Here is a 2,984-nt window from a genome sequence, read left to right as displayed (position 1 = left end):
TAATCACGACCCTGTGAGTGCCTGGGAGAAGGCAGATCTGCATAGCTTCTGGAATGATAAATCTGGGGCAATGTCTTCAGGATAGATGATCTACAGAAAAGGCTATAGTTCTTGAGGACTCTTGCCACATTAGTCTGACCCTGAACTTCAACAGCACTCACTGTCTTCCTGCAGTGTTGGTCTTTTTATAGAGTCTGAAATGAATACAGCTCTTGATAGCTTAAACACCATCTTTAATAATCATATCTAGAATGTATTATTTAATTCTTTTTTTAAAAAATATGAAATGTTTCACAAATTTGCGTGTCATCCTTGTATAGGGGCCATGCTCGTCTTCTCGGTATCGTTCCAATTTTAGTATATATGCTGCCGAATGATGCCCTTGTGAGACAGGTAGGTGAAGTTAGCTTCATTTTGCGGACTAAGAAACTGAGAGCTGAGCACAGTGGTGTGCACCTGTAGTCCCAGTTATTCAGGAGGCTGAGGAAGGAGCATCACTTGAGCTTCCGAGTTCAAGGCCAGCCTGGGCAACATAGTGAGACCCCCATCTTAAAAAAAAAAAACCCAAGAAACTGAAACCCAATGAGATTAGATGACTAGCCCAAGGACATAGAATGAGGAAGAGGCAGAGGCAGAGGCAAAGCCCAAGCATTGTAGCATTGTATTTCCACTGCACCCAAATGTGAGCTTTTTTTCTGAGATGGAGTTTCACTCTCGTTGTCCAGGCTGGAGTGCAATGGCGCGATCTCAGCTCACTGCAACCTCTGCCTCCTGGGTTCAAGCGATTCTCCTGCCTCAGCCTCTGGAGTAGCTGGGATTATAGGCATGTGCCACCATGCTGGGCTAATTTTTGTATTTTTAGTAGAGATGGGTTTCACCATGTTGGTCAGGCTGGTCTAAAATTCCAGACCTCAGGTGACCCACCCGCCTTGGCCTCCCTGCTGGGATTGCAGGTGTGAGTCACCGAGCCTAGCCACATTAGGGCTTTTAGGGTGTTCATCACCTAACTGATCCATTTCTGGTCTTCTCTAGGGAGATGTTTATTTTGTTTTCAAGTGAGGCTCGAGTGAGAGTGGTTTGTGAGCCAACCACAGCACTGTCTTGACTGGATATACCATTTGATGCCATTTTGAAAATCCTCCCATAGTTTTAAAATTGACTTTATATTGGGATAATTGTAGATCCACATGCATTTGTAAGAAATAATAGAGTGATCTCATATGCCCTTTATCCAGTTTCTCCCAATGATAGCATTTTGCAAAACTATAGCACAATAGGATATTGACTCTCTCACATTTTTAAGAGAATTTTTAAAAATGCACTCAGGGAGTTCAGGGGGCAGGGCACACACCTCTGTCCTTAGGCTGTGCCAGCACTGCCCTGTGGGCCCAGAGTCAGGGGCTTGGGAGGCAATCTGACCTGCCTCTGCCCCTGCTCCTTGTGCCAGCTCCCTGGGGCTCAGTTTCCCCACCAGTGTGGCCAATGTGAGCTTCTTGATGGCAGGGGCCATGTGTCTCTTGCCTTGTCTCTGGTGCCTTGTATGGGGTAGACTCAAGGGGACTTCCTGCTTCCACAGACTCATTAAGGAAAGTGGACAGAGCCACGGAGCCTCCACATGGTGGGTGTATGTCAAGGAAGCAGCGCCGCCAGGTTCTGGGTGACCTTGGGCGGATTGCATCCCTTCACAAACCTTAGCTTTCTTAGCTATAAAATGAAGGGCTGGATAATGTCCATAAGAATCTTTCCAGTTTTGATGTAGGATTCTGTGATGTCAAAAATAAGAGCGATTGTATTATTGCGAATTGAAAAATAATTATCTTTTATGTGCCACATGTAACTTTCTATTTCTCAAGCTACCTGTTATATAGCGTCAACATTGCCTCATATATCAGACACTGCTGTAATAAGTATGCAATTTGTAGCTGCAATTTCCATTTTATGGCAATATCTGATTTACACGAGGTGTTTTTAAAGCGTGTCACTTATAACGTACACACCTGCCAAGAGCCTGCTCTTTCATAATGACTTTTCAGCGAGGTCAGAGAAAGCGCCCAAATTCAAGTAAACAAACAGCAGGCAAGCTTTCAACATGAAAGCTTCTTTTCCACCATGGGGAAGGATGCTGTCTCTCAATAGAGGATGGTGACAAATCTCCCATATTCAGACCTGCTTAGGTGAATCAGGACTGAACCCCTGTCTAACAGGTGCTCTCAAACTCCAATTGAAGAAGAGGAGAGCGATTCACAAGCCTGTGTATGCACCAGGTGAGGGGCTGTTTGTGGAAAATTAGTTAGCTAAGAATCAATTCACTGAATGACCAGTTCATTAAGTGTTCAATCCATTGATCATTTTTATAGAAATTTGAAAATGAATATTCAAGAGGTGGAGGCAGAAGCAGGGTAATAGGTAGGGGCATCTAGAACACAAAGTATGAATTTAGTAAATTTTTAAACTGTTTATTGACCTTTTGGAAAATTGGTTATTTTGCATGTTCGCTGTTGATGGATTGATTTTTGGTAAATTTGTTTCTGGAGGATCAGTTCAGCCTGTTGGAGATCTGAAAACTTTACCTTTTAGTGTTAGTGATGCAGATTTTAGGCCCACTTTGTCCATCCCTCTGCGGCCAAGCAGAACATCCCTGAGCCAGCTTGATCCCAGGAAGAGAAAGAGGCATAGTAACACAGGTTGTGCATGATGGACCTAATCTTTGTCTAATCCTGGCACACCTTGAGTGAAAAGGATTTTGAGAAATCTCTCTCCTTAATTCTTGCAGGAATTTGTGGCCTTTGAAGCAGAGCCAAGCAGACACAAGCTTCATGTAAACTTGATCCTCTTGCAAGCCTCTGAAGCCTTTTCAGCCAGCCCTTAAACACCACTGCTCATATAGTTATGCTACCAGGATTTTTTTCCAGCTTCCCACGCTACTGCAATAATGGTGAAAGCACTCAGGGACCAGGAAAAATAAGGGCAGTAAGGATGTCTTC

General features: G+C 43.9%; 1 non-coding gene across 1 annotated transcript; it reads right to left on the bottom strand.

The window, feature by feature from the left end:
• Nucleotides 1-275: 275 nt before the first annotated feature.
• Nucleotides 276-380, bottom strand: LOC126945177 (U6 spliceosomal RNA). The gene has a single exon (XR_007722344.1). It is a non-coding gene; the product is annotated as a U6 spliceosomal RNA (small nuclear RNA).
• Nucleotides 381-2,984: the final 2,604 nt, after the last annotated feature.

Source organism: Macaca thibetana, chromosome 20, assembly GCF_024542745.1.
Source record: "Macaca thibetana thibetana isolate TM-01 chromosome 20, ASM2454274v1, whole genome shotgun sequence".
Lineage (NCBI taxonomy): Eukaryota > Metazoa > Chordata > Mammalia > Primates > Cercopithecidae > Macaca > Macaca thibetana.
This window is presented reverse-complemented; position numbering and strand designations above follow the sequence as displayed.